Raw genomic sequence first — 12,713 nt, 5'->3', positions numbered from 1 at the left:
AACTTGTGAGACAGGCTGTTTAAAAGTGAATTGGGCTTCATGAGATGGGTAGATTCTTCCAAGAAAATGAGGTCAAGTTCACCTGAGGTCTAACTCTACCTAACAGTTTTCAGGGTGATGGACTGTTGTGGTTCTGATTCATACTAAAACAACCCTCCAGGAAGAATAAAAGGCACCCCTGCCCACAGGCCGCAGCGAGTGCCCAGGGTTCAACGGTCTCATCCTGGTTCACTGGAGAATGTATAATGGTTCTATCTGTAGTTGTTAATCTTCCCAACCTCTTGCACCTTAGAATGCTTTCCCTCTGTTCTTGGGGATCACATGCTGCATGAGGTGAAGATGCTACCTAGCTCTCAGGATCTGGATGTTGGTTGGCAAGGTTTGTTCTGAGCACTGTGAGAGCTGGGACTTGGCCAGTTTTTCTTTGTGTCATCAGCACATGACATATCTTCGTGTACTGACTGAACAGTTTTCAAGTGCCAGGGACCAAGGTATAGTAGTTTAAGAAAAAGATAGCTGCAGTTCCTTCTTTGGCAGGAGTTATGCTCAAGCTGAGCAAGCAGGTATCTTGTCTGAAGAGCTCTGTGTGAAAAGGGAACTGTGGAGTGCCTCAGAGAGTCTGACATGGGGACCTAACCTGGTCTCAGAGGTCAAAGGCTTCCCTAAGGAAGTAACATTCGGGCTGAACCCTGAATGATAAGTGGGAGTAATTATGAAAGAGAACAGACTTTTGATAAGTCTGTGCTAACGAGTAGAGAGCTGAAATGTCTGCTTCGCTTCATGGCCAGTCACCCCAGGGCCTTGCTAAATTAGGTCTCAGAAGCTTAGTCATTCTAACCATGACCCTTCTAGGCCCTATCTGTGTGGCCACAAGTCATCCTCTTAGCCATTTTCTTATTTGATAAAGGCAAGTAGAGTGTAATGAACAATGCTGTGAAAAGACAATATCTCTGAAGGCATTAACCGACTAGTGTTTACCGAGTGCCTCCAGTGAATCCTTAGACTTTCAGCTAATACCCCTCTATTACGTAGTACATCTAGATACTTCAGGGGTAGGACAATTTCAGAAAAGCTGGCTTTTGCCTTGGAAGATGCCAGTCTTGTTTTGGCTTGCTGTAACTCCCCACTGGTAAAGTCAGGCCTTTCCTGGGCATCCAGAGTTCTAGAACATTCACTCACTGGCTTTGACATGAATCCCTCTCTGATGGGACTTGGATCTCCCCCACCTTAAGCTTCTTCAGCTGCAGATCATGAAGATTCTGCCAATGATAGTTTTACCTCAAAGTGATGTTGTAATGAAGATGGCAGTAAAGGCATTTTGCAACATAAGAAAAAAAAAAAGAAAGGAAAGAAAGAAAGAAAGAAAGAAAAGAAAAAAAAGCCTTCTTAGCCAGCATGAAGCCTGCTATCTCTATCTGGTGTTTTCTAGAATTTCAGAGGAAGCTCTCTGATCTAAGACTCTAAAGAGGCTGACATTAGTAATTTCTTTCTAGAATTTCTGTGCCTTTACCTCGGTATTACTTAAAACAACATTAGCAGATAGACTCAGAAATGCTGTTGCTGATACCACTGGGGATGGTGCTGATGTTGGTATGGATGATGCTATAGTTGGTGTAGGTGGTGCTGATGTTGGTGTGGATGGTGCTGACATTGGTGTAGATGCTGCTGATGTTGGTGTGGATGGTGCTGATGTTGGTGTGGGTGGCGCTGACATAGGTGTGGATGCTACTGATGTTGGTGTGGATGGTGCTGATGGTGCTGATGTTGGTGTGGTGCTGAGCATACAGAAGCCTTACACATTCTCATCAAGGCCATATGGATTCTATTTATGATACCCACTTTTCCAGTGAAAGGAGCTGAGGTTTAAAAAAAACTCAAGCAACTGACCAAAGAGTTTGCAGCTAGTAGGGTCTGTCTGATCCCAAAGTCTTTGCTCACAACATGTGTGAAACAGTTTGAGCTTTTCAGAATAAGAGCGTGGAGTTGCTAAGTGATGAAACATATACTATTAATTATCCCTGCCTTGGAATACACGAGTGTTAACATTAGCAGGAGTTTATTTTTGCAATTCCTCTGGCCTTCTGGTGTTTCCACATTCCTTCACCCCCTTTCCTAACTATATTGCTCTCCTGGTGTTTAAAGTTGGGAGGAAAAACTATTTTCATATCTGTCCAAGTAGAAAATGACTTAGACTAAAAGGAGTGAAAACTGTGGAGAAGGACTGTTGCAGAGTCGAGACATTTGCTGAAAATCTGCTATGGAAGCTTTGTGAGTGTGCCAGGCCCCTGGCTGTGTCATACGAAGAGTACTGAAGGCAATCATGAGGGTCTCTTTTTACCTCCCTTATCCCCGTGCAACCTCTTTCTGCTGTATGATCTAGTGAGAAAAACAGCATTTCTGCCTCCTTGCTGTGGAAACAATAGGCTTGGCCGGTGCCACTTTTCACTTCCCCACCAGGGGATTTGAGAGATGACCTGGTCGAATTCCACCCGTAAAGGTCATGCTTTGAATTCAAGGCAGGGGGAAAAGTGAAGAAAACATTTTGCACTGATATCCCATGTGTCCTGAGCACACTGGGACCTCTCCCCTTGCTGCACTGTGGTCTGCTGATAAGGATAACATGGATGGTAAGTGGCACATTTCCAGGACAAAGGAAACTCTCTGGTTTATTGTTTGAAAGGATCCACTGTCCAGACAGGAGAGCAAGGTTGGGGAACAAGCTATGGGTGAAAGAAAAAGCAAGGTTGGCTGGGGGGGGGGGGGAGTAGAGTGGGACCAGAAAGGACCACCAGGCTGCTTGGGAGTGCCATCTGTGGAGCGTTTGCTTGGTTGGGAGGTAGAAAGAGGTCACTGTAGGCGATGATGTGCTCAGGGAGTGAGAGCCAGCCGGCTAGAAATGGAGGCTCCTACTTGGTAGAATAGAGAAAAAACCCTATCCGCACAAAGCAGCCCACTTAGGAGTCATAGCAAAAGCTCCGAGAGATTTAGAGAAGTTGATCTGGTTTTGACTTTAAATTCAGGACCTCTTCTTGCCCCGCCCCCTCCCACCCCCTACCCCCCACCCCCCCTCTCCAAGCCAAAATGTCAGCAAGGGCCTGGTTTCCCTTTATGGAGTGCAAAATAAACAGATCCTCAACAGCAGGAGAGGGGCCCACTTCCCCAGCCCGTCATGCCAGAGCTGGGGGTTGGGGGGCTGCGGGGAGCAGCAGTTACTCTTCTGTCTGGTTAGGATTTGGCATTGACTTTCATTTTCTCCAACCTCTGTTCTCTAGAAGCACGCCTGGGCGGAAGCCACGGGGAATAAGGCAGAAGCTGATCTTAGAGCTTTCTTGCCAGACTTCAAAGGTTGTGGAGTTTTCAGTCTTGAGAGTTAGGGCAGGCAATTCCAAGACTGAAAGCTGGAGAGTGGGGGGTTGTACCCACCATCTGGGCCAGGATGGCAAACTCTAGCCTCCCCAACTCAGCTCTCGCAGCCCAGGGAAACATCCAGCCCTGGGCATCTCTGGGTCAGTTGTGGTTAGCCTGGCCACAGGGCCCTGCATTCCTTCTGGTCTTAGCTGGGTTTGAGGTGGGTGTGACCATGGGTTTACTCTGCAGAAAACAGAGACAAAGCGTCTAAATTGGGCAGAATCTTGAATCTAATGACTTGTTTACCATTGTGTGTGCTTTTTTTTTTTTTTTTTTTTTCCAGGGCAAGGAGGAGAAAGAGGACAGGGCGAGCACTCACTGTGGGCACGGGCTCACTGTGGGCACCAGCACACTGTTGTTTTTCATTTTGAAGGGGTAGGACAGACAGCTCCAGCAGGGCAGCTAGGCATAGTCCTAGCAGCCATCAGCCAAGCAAAGTGGTGCACACTGTGTAATTTTCCAAGGTGGGAGGAAACAGTGGTGCAGGCATCTGCCTCTGCCCAGGGTTTGGCTTCCGGGAAACAAACAGCTCCTCAGAGAAGGCCCAGTCACACCACATAAAAGGCCCTATTTCCTCCCACTTCAGCTTTGAGCCACCCAAGAGACTACCTCTTCACCCCTGCTCCAAGTGTACCCCAAACCTAAGGACTCACGCAGGAATGAACACCTGTGATGTGGCTAAGGAGCAGGTCCTTTGACCTGAGAATGGCCACCAGGGGAGTCCAGTAGAACTTTCTGGTAAGAAAGCAGATCAACAGTGATTCCCCCATACCCCAGTTTTTAGTTTTTTTTGTTAAGTAAAATCCAATCCCTCCCTCCAAACTAGTGCACTTCACACTCAACGGTCTTGTCCTCACTAATTCTGGGAGTTCTCCTGTAGCTCGGATGTGCAAACTTCCAGGACACTTAGACCAGCCATTGGAGTTTATCCCAAAGGGAGGAGTGAGGCTGGGGACAACAGAGGGCTGTTCTGGGCAGCTCTGAGGAAGGTCGCTTTCACTTCTTTTGCCCGTCTGCGGCCTATGAGGGGCTTCTTACAATGATCACTTTCTGATGATGAAACTGAGGAGGGTTGGAGAGCTCAAACAGTTGACTCAAAGCCTTCCGGCTGCTACATGTGTCATGTTCCATCCCCTTAGCCGTGCATCTGAACGGATTGACAAAGTGAAGAGAGTAGGAACCCCGTGTGGGCCTCATCTCTTCAAGCTGACAAGAGGGTGCCCTAGGATGCGGTCTGATGCCTCTCCTGAGTGGTTTCAACTGGGTGTGGCTGATTAGAAATTGAGCTTCACAAGAATGAGGTCTAGCTCACGAGGAGCCCAGTTGCACCTGCTCGTTGTCCACAAGCCCTCCAGATGAGCCTATAGAGATGTCTAAAGTGCTGCTGGGTATCCAAGGGCAGTGTATGTGGGAACCTTGGGACTCTCCTGCATGGGTCTCTCAGACAAGGGATCCCAAAAAAAACCTCTATATTTGCAACGGAAAAAGATGTCTGTTAAACACAGCCCCAGCCCCACTGACATACACAAGCCAACAACAGCTGGTGTGTACTGTAAGAGTCCTGTCATGTCTATGGATGCATCCGGATGCTGAGATGATGTGGCTGGACAACATGGGATGGCTTTGCATTGCTGTTCTAGCCCCTACCATGCATGGATTGTGTGGCCTCAGCAAATCCTTCAACTTCCACCGTTTCTCAAGCTGTGGGCATGTAGTTGCAGAAATTATGCTCTAGACTGTTCTGAGGTGCCCACAAAGGCTGGCATCCCCAGTCCATTGGGGTACCACGTCCTTCCCCTTTTCCCTCGGCTGGCAGAGTATGACAAGTGGGAGGACCAGGTCTGTGCGGGGGGAAGAAGGGGATGGCAAGATGCCCACTCACTTCCTGCACCTGGAGGCAAGAACAGAGGCCATTCTTCTGATGACTTATTGTCTAGTGCCTTTGTTTGTTTTGTTTTGCCCTTCCGAAAAGAAACTTCCATATTTTTCAAATTTCAATTGTTTCTCTCTGTTGCCAGTCCTGCTCACTGACTTCCTTGCAACTGGCCGCTATCTGGGTAAACGTCAGAGTGTATTTATTTATCCATGCCCAGCCCCCTAACAGTGGAGACTCAGAGAGGAGAGCAGCTGAGGGTCGACTCAGTGGAAAATCCAGAAGCGCAGATGTGGATCCAAACTGGGCTGAAAAACCTCATGAGATCAGGCTTTCTTGAACTTCCTGCTTTTAGCTTAACCAGTGTGTTCGACATAAACGAACTTTCGGTATTTTGAAACTTCCGTTTCTGATCTCAGAACCTGGAAGTAGAGAGCTGTTGTGAACATTTCCACAAATTTTTGTCATGGTTTTTCTGGAGACCAAGTTGAACCTGGTAATTATGGAGCTTTAGAATGCACTACTGTCACCACAGAGCCTGCCTGCCTGCACTGCCAGGCAGAGGGGGAAGGGCACTTTGCTTAGAAAAGGTTGGGCTTGGAGACCTTTGGGACAGCGGGACAGCGTTTAGATGGTGCTCCTGTCTCTTCTGGCATGCGACTTAATAGCTCAGAGCCTTGGGTCTTCATCATTCAGGTGAAGAAAATATACTGGCTCATGACATTATGAAGACCAAGAGTTGAGTGTGCTTTATTTTCTCATACATGTGCATATGTGTGTATATATATACATATATATATGTAAACACGCACATGTGCCTATATGTCATAAATATATATGCGTGTATTAGATATTTGTTAGCTTGAATACTTTGCCTCAGGAATCTCTGGCTGCTAGTTTCTGATACCGTGGCATTTAGAAGCTGCTGAACTCTAACAGTGGTGTGACCTCCTTCCGGACTTAGAGCTCAAAGGTTTGGGGAGACCAGATTAGTGTCTAGTGACAAGCAAGACTTTCAATAAGCTTTGCAAGTGGAGCCACATCTGGGCTGACCCTTGTTCCTGGGGAGTAATGCTGGGGAGGCAGGAACGTTGGAAAGCCACGTGCTTTAAGAGCATGCCCAACAGACACCAACTGAAATGAGTAAGAGCTGGGAGGAGCAAAAAGGAGGGGAAGAGACAGGCGGGCCTGGAGAAGGTGAAGTTCATGGAGGCCCTAGCTCTGGCTGCTCAGAACAGCCTTAAGTAAGTTCACTCTGGATATGCTGTACCCAGAGTGTCTTGGCTGTCTTGGCTTACTTAAAAAACAAACAAACAAGCTCACTGATTGTGTTGCTTATTTTTAAGAAGCTTTTTTAAAAAATGACCTCCAAAATACAATCTCATTAATTACATAAAATTTTGTATACAATTTGAAAAATGAACAAAACCACAACAGAAAAAATGCAAAAAAAAATTTTTAAAAATCCCAAATAACAGTAACAACAAAAACAAAAACATGTTCTTCCAACCCAGTTAACAATCTAATAATATTTTGGCATATTTCCTTCCAATCTTCTTAATGCAAATATATGAACATAATGTCTAATTTTAATATAGTCAGAACCAACTACTTTAAGGTCTCTTTTTTCTTATTATTAAATTATGGCTGTTTTCCTGTGCCACTGAATGATATTCCATATTACTTTGTCTGGTAGATGTGTGCCTAAACTGTTAAGTGAATAGGAAAACTTCGGAGGTTTTGTTTTGTTTTTCTTCTGTAGTTTCTGGGGAACCTGGGCCTTTTGTGTGCTAGGCAAGCTCCCTACCCCAAGCTATATCCTTGTGAACTTTTGAGTGGCATCTGTTGTCTTGGCTACACTGGCTTGTTGAGCGTAGGATAGCAATGTTGCAACCAGGCTAGACTTCTTAATTTCTTGTATTAATATTCGGTGGAGGCCTCAAAAACCCAGTCATGTGAAATGCAGAAAAGGTGATGTTATAGAAGTCACAAAGTCCCCCCTTGAGTCATAAAACCAGAAACCCTGGGAGAGACAGACTGGGCCTTCACTCACCTCCTTGTGTTTTTTAATGCAGCCCAGATGGAAGCAGGCCTGAGCGCAGATTGCAGACCAGTCTGCTGGACCCAATCTGATAGCATAATGACACAGCATCCCTGAACTGCCTACTACCAGGAGGCCTCTTTGCACAGGCTATTTGATTAGCACATGCCTACGGAGAGCAGCTCCTAGTTACAGAAGACTTGATCTTTGCTTGTCCTTGTCAGGCTCACAATCCCTGCACAGTGACTCCTACGAAACTCCCATCTCAGGGCTGCTGCGTGCTGCTGGCTCTCCTGCCCCTCCTGACCGACAACCGGGTCAGCAGGCTCCTTGTCAGAAAGAGGCCAGGCCTCTCCACCTTCTCTGTGTGTGGCAGGGCTTGGAGGGTAGCTTTCTGAGGCTCTTTGTCTGGTGAACCAGGCAGCAAGACTTCTGTACAGCAGAACCACCGCCCCCCCAGGTCCCCCTGCCCTCCCCCTCCACCAGGAAAGGCAAGCCTCAATTCTCTTCCAGCCCTGTCTACCCTGCAGTGCTCAACTACCCAAGAGGCTGGAAACTCCAGTGGCCCCTGCAGAATCTGGACTCCAGGAAAACCAAGGATGGAGCGTGTGGGTGGGTTTCACTGTGAGATTTTTTAAGACTGAGGATGTTGTGTGCTTACCCTGCAAGGAGCTTTCAGAACATTGGGGCAAGAAAGTGTCAGCCCATGGCGTCTGTTCTCTCTCTTCTTTGACTCTTCATTAGGTATCCATTTATTCCACTGGTTTGTACTTAGGGCTTCCTGTTCTTTGCAGCTGTTCTAGAATGTACTAGGGCAAGATAGACACAGTTTACAGTTACTGTGCTTGTGGGCGATAAAAAGAATAAAGCAAAAAGCAACTCAGAAATAGAAGAATCTGTAATGAGGCGCATAGGGGAAATGCCTACTACGTTATCAAAGATGCTTGACACTCTTTGCTTTATGTCTCGAGTTACCACCAGCCTCCAGAAGGGTTCAGGCCAGTGGTTCATTTTGCCAGGCTGTAGTGAGAGCAACACTGTATAACAAGATCAGCTACGGGCGGCAGAGCATGCCTGGCCCCAGCACTCAGCCCCCTTAGACTCTTGTGGTTAGGGAGTTCCTAAAGGAACTCAAACCTTTCTAGGCTGGGATCTGTTTACTCTCAGCACACTGGGATTTCCTGTTTCTAAGAAAATGGGGTTAGATGCTCAGCTGCATTAGCCAAACATGTTGATGGAAATGAATCTGAAACTCGCTGGCTCCTGGCTCTCTGGAAGCTGGGCTGGGAAGAAGGGCATTTGGGCGACTTTCTTTTCAAATAATATTATCAATATTCCCTCTCTCTCTCTCTCTCTCTCTCTCTCTCTCTCTCTCTCTCTCTCTCTCTCTCTCTGTGTGTGTGTGTGTGTGTGTGTGTGTGTGTGTGTATGAGTGCCTGCTGAGGCCAGAAGAGGGTGACAGAGCCTCTGAAGCTCGAGTTACAGTCATAAACCTCTTGATGTGGATGCTGGTCTTGAACTTGGGTCCTCTAGGAGACATGAAAATGCTTCTAACTGATGAACCATCTCTCCCGCTCCCATTTGGGTAACTATCTAAATGTTAAACTTTAAACCACTTGTCCCAGGCCAGATATTATCAATTGAAGGGCACATCTCTGCCTTTCTGTCTCAGGAACAGGGACCCCAGAGTGACTAAAGCCCCACTAAAGGGATTCAGAGTCAGGACTTCCCTAAGCCTTCTGTTTTCCATAGATATACCAGGTATAATAAGTTGTGCTAAAATACCCATTGCCCAGAGTCCAGCACCAGCTCCCATCTGCCTGAAATCTTACCATGGGTTCCTTCCTTTGAACATTCATGGAACTCAAATTACCCCCTACATGACTATGATACCTAACAGACAGCATTATGATAGTAAATATTTGATATTTTCCTAGTAAGGCTCTCTGCAAATATTAACACGGTATGGACAAGAGAAGAAAAGGCAGAGAAAGCTACTGACCTGAACCAAAGAGCATCCCTCTGAGACATCGGAGCCAGAGAAGAGGGAGGGCAAGGAGGAAGATGCTCTGGTGGGGAACAAGGCAGTCTGCTGACCTCACAAAGATATGTAGTTCATACAACAGCATTTAAACAGCCAGGGCACCAGCAAACTCCAAGGGGAAGCTGTCTGCTTAGATTCCAGGGATTATAGCTCTGCCTTCCAAAGAGAAATCGGCCAATTATTTTTAGCAGTTTTTGAGCCAAGAGATTCACATGGCTTCCACAGGGAAGTATAACTCTACGGTCAAAAAATGTGTAAATTATGAGAGATTTGATTCAAAGAAAGAATTGTAGGGGCTGGGGAAACATCTCAGCAGCTAAGTGTGTTTATTGTCCTCGCAGAGGACCAGGTTTCAGTTCACAGCCCCTTCCTGGTAGCTTACATCGCCTGTAACTTCGAGCCGAACACTCTCTGACCTCCAGGCTCACCAAGCACATATGTGGCACACATACATACATACATACATACATACATACATACATACATGCAAGGGAAACACTCATACATGTAAAACTAAATAAACAAATCTTTAAAACAAATTTTAAAAAGGATTGTAACCTCTGAGGTGTTAATTCATAGTGGCAGCATAGGCACTGCATGCCAGCTGAGGAACAGGTCTATCAGAAAAACCCCACTGCTGGAGGATGAGGGATGAATGCCCAGCTGCAGAGAGGCAGTGCTGTAAGAATGTCTCACACAAACCACTGACTTCGTATTCTTCATCTGTGCCAAGCACTGGGGACAATGGAAAGGCAAGATCGCCAAAGAATCAGGAGAACTGCCCACGTCTTAGCTCAGGTTGCTATAACCAAGTGCCATAGACTGGGTGGCTTATAGGCAACAAACACTGCTTCTCACAGTTCTGGAGCCTGGGAGCCTACAATTCCAGTGCCAGCAGTGCCAGGTTCTGATGAAAGCCACCTTCCTCTTGGTTGTAGATTACTGGTTCCCTCTGTACCTTCGCATAATGGAAATAAGGCACAGTACCTGAGATCCTTTTTTAGCAGTCCTGATAATGAGGGTCTTCATTCCATCAAGTAACCATGTCAAAGCCTCCACTCCTAATACCATCACACCGAGGGTTAGGAGCTTGCACCGCCGAGGCATCTGTCTACACATTTAAAATAGCGATGGACAGTAGAACAGAACACAGCAAGTAAAGGCTCAGAAAGCATAATCAAGACCATTGAAAATTATTCAGAAGACAAAGAAACTCACCATAGGCTTCCATTAGTCTGGGAGGGTTTTCTGGAGGAAGGGATGAGCACCACACATGCAGGTCATGAGCAGAGGCCTTTTCCAAGATGGTTTCCCAAGAACAGGAATGTATAAAACAAAGATAGAGATATTTCAGAAATAGAAACAAAAAATTAAATGCTTTCCTGGTGCCATAAATATGCTGCTCCGTAGGAGGTGGCCATGTAGTTCAGAGTAAGAAAGAAAGCTCAGAAATTCCTCCTTCAGGATGTAAAATAAATAACTGATCCCATGCATTATTTAATACTTTCATCATCAAATGTCAATCAAGCACTTGTTATTTCTATGAACTGGGCAGCACCAGTGATGCCACTTGAGCAGGAAGTTTTTCTCCTGGCCTTTGATGGACTCATTCCTTGCAGAAAATGGGCAGTCATCACGTTAAAAGCAGCAAGTGTGTTCACAACAGTACTGTGAGGCATCACAAGAGGCCATCAACGGGATGATTGACTACCTAGGGAAGGGCTAGAGATAAGGATGGTCTCTAGAAGAGGTACCCACGGGACTGGTGTGGTGAATGAACTAAGGTTGGTAGGACAGTCAGTCCTAAGGAGGGGAATCAGCAAATGGAGAAGGAGGAAAATGAGAAGAACGTGCCATGTCAGTGAGAGTGACAAAGTATGGAACAGTTGATGGGGAGATGGGGCAATACATTGCAGCCTGACCCCTCAAGAGTCTTTGGCGGAGGCCTTAGAGAATTTGCATCTCTAACTGGTGACAGGGAAGCCAGTGCATGTTTTGATAAGAGGATTACCAACATCACACTCAGGTGTGCCAAGGGCACCTCCTGCATGCAGAGCACTCACTGTGTTAAGTAGTAGTTCCGGGGGTGGGGGGTGGGGGTGGGGGTGGTGCTCCAATAGACTTGGGAGAGATGGGTAATGGGAAAAGCGGAGGGGAAACATGAGCACAGACAAGGGACAGGAGATTGGAACAGGGCTGCCCATTCTAGGAGACCTGCAAAGGAAGTGGAGATGGTTTGGACCCACCCTCTCAGGCCTGATTGGAGGCCCCACCTTTTCTGTTCTCCTTTCCTTTCCCTGGAAACATCACTAGGATTCTTCCTCTTACCAGTGGCAAACAAACCAAAAAATGCTATTTCCAGGTACAGACAACTATGGTACGCTGACGCACACCAGTGGCATGCTGCATTAGGTGGTCTGTTGGCAAGTTGCCATGCCATGCCTGGGTGTGACACCAGGCTCCAGCTCCAGGTGTTCCCATGGCTTGTATAAAAACTATAATTAATGGCCACAGATGTAGGCATCATGGGAAGGGGAGAGGAGACCTGAATGCGAATAGTTTTTGTTGTTGTTGCTGGTTGTTTGTTTGTTTTTGTTTTTGTCGCAAATGACTCACTAGGTAGTCTTCAGTGGTATGCATGTGTCACCTACAAAATCAGTCAGGGTCTTCCTGGACACCCCCTTCCCTTCTCCTGTCCCGTGAATACACATGTAAGTTGTAGTATCCCCCCCCACACACACACACATTCAACAGGACCTGGAAGCCTGGAAACACCTCAGTTCAGAAATGAAGGGCGTGGCTTTTCATACATCACTGGTGACCCTCAGGCAGCCACAGAGGCCGGGGAGTCTCACTTCGACTAAGTCACTCTGATCCACAGATCTTAAGTGTGTCTAGAACCTTCTACCACCTGAGGCCTAGCAGAATGGTAGAGCAGGGTCATCAGGTGTGGTGGAACCTTCTAGAACCAGGTTGCTTAGAAAGGCATCCTGTCACTCCTTCCCTGCTTCTCTCTTTCCCTCTCTCCTCCTCCTCCTCCTCCTCCTTCTTCTTCCTCTCTCTCTCTCTCTCTCTCTCTCTCTCTCTCTCTCTCTCTCTCTGAATTGCCTCAGGGCCCGTGGTTTCAAAACTAGCAGCTGCAAACTTATGAAGGAAAAAAACTGAAACCACAAACTCTGTCTTGTGAAAACCGTGTGCCAGTCTAAAAGCGGCAGTCCATGTGGGGGGAGCCTGTTAACGTTCAGGACATAGAAGTAGACAGTACACGATCCAAGTTGGGTCTTTAGGGTAGAGAAGAATTATTCCGTGGGTGAGTGGGGTACCAAGGACAAATTTGGGAAGAGAGG

General features: G+C 46.8%; 1 protein-coding gene and 1 long non-coding RNA gene across 2 annotated transcripts in view; one reads left to right on the top strand and one right to left on the bottom strand.

Moving 5' to 3' along the window:
• The window catches only part of FLI1 (Fli-1 proto-oncogene, ETS transcription factor), a 119,096-nt gene that overhangs the window by 19,078 nt on the left and 87,305 nt on the right, over positions 1–12,713 (top strand). The gene's annotated exons all lie outside the window — the stretch shown is intronic.
• On the bottom strand, positions 5,208–11,453 carry LOC311598668. Its single transcript, XR_014779621.1, has 3 exons — positions 9,325–11,453; positions 7,984–8,131; positions 5,208–5,703 (listed from the first exon to the last, which is right to left on the bottom strand). It is a non-coding gene; the product is annotated as an uncharacterized lncRNA (long non-coding RNA).

This window comes from Acomys minous (genome assembly GCF_964271855.1).
Source record: "Acomys minous genome assembly, chromosome: 5".
Taxonomy (NCBI): Eukaryota; Metazoa; Chordata; class Mammalia; order Rodentia; family Muridae; genus Acomys; species Acomys minous.
The sequence above is the reverse complement of the archived record's forward strand: the minus strand, read 5'-3'. Positions and strand labels throughout refer to the sequence as shown.